Below are 490 nucleotides of genomic sequence, written 5' to 3'. Positions count from 1 at the left end.
GCCCGCGCCGCTCGGGGCCGCCCCGCTGCGCCCGCCGCCGCCGCCGCCGCCGCCGCCGCCGCCGCCGGGTCCCGCTCGGCTCGGCGCGGCGCCGTCACGTGTGCTGCTCGCCAGCCGCGTCCCCTTCGCGCACTTTCTGCGCTCGGCGGCCTCGGCGCGACTCGGGCCCCTCCCCCGAGCGGGGATGGGGAAGTCAAGGCAGGGAGCGCCCGCTGGGGTGCGTGCCCATGCCCGCCGGCGGGCGCACCGCGTCGTCCGCTCTGCGGCAATCGAGAGTTGTGTTGGGGCTCGCTCGTCTTCCCCGGAGTTAGTTGCCTCCTCTCCCGGGTCGCATCGAGGTCGTCCTAAACCGTGGCGGCTCTCCTTTCCTGCCTGCAACAGCCCCGGGTCCCGTGCGGCCGCACGCCCACCTCCTCCGGCCCCCGCCGCATCCCCACCTCCAAGGGAGAGCCCCCGGAGCCGAAGAAAATTCGCTCTGAGCACGCAGAAC

Source organism: Phoca vitulina, unplaced genomic scaffold, assembly GCF_004348235.1.
Source record: "Phoca vitulina isolate PV1807 unplaced genomic scaffold, GSC_HSeal_1.0 scaffold38, whole genome shotgun sequence".
Taxonomy (NCBI): domain Eukaryota; kingdom Metazoa; phylum Chordata; class Mammalia; order Carnivora; family Phocidae; genus Phoca; species Phoca vitulina.
The sequence above is the reverse complement of the archived record's forward strand: the minus strand, read 5'-3'. Positions refer to the sequence as shown.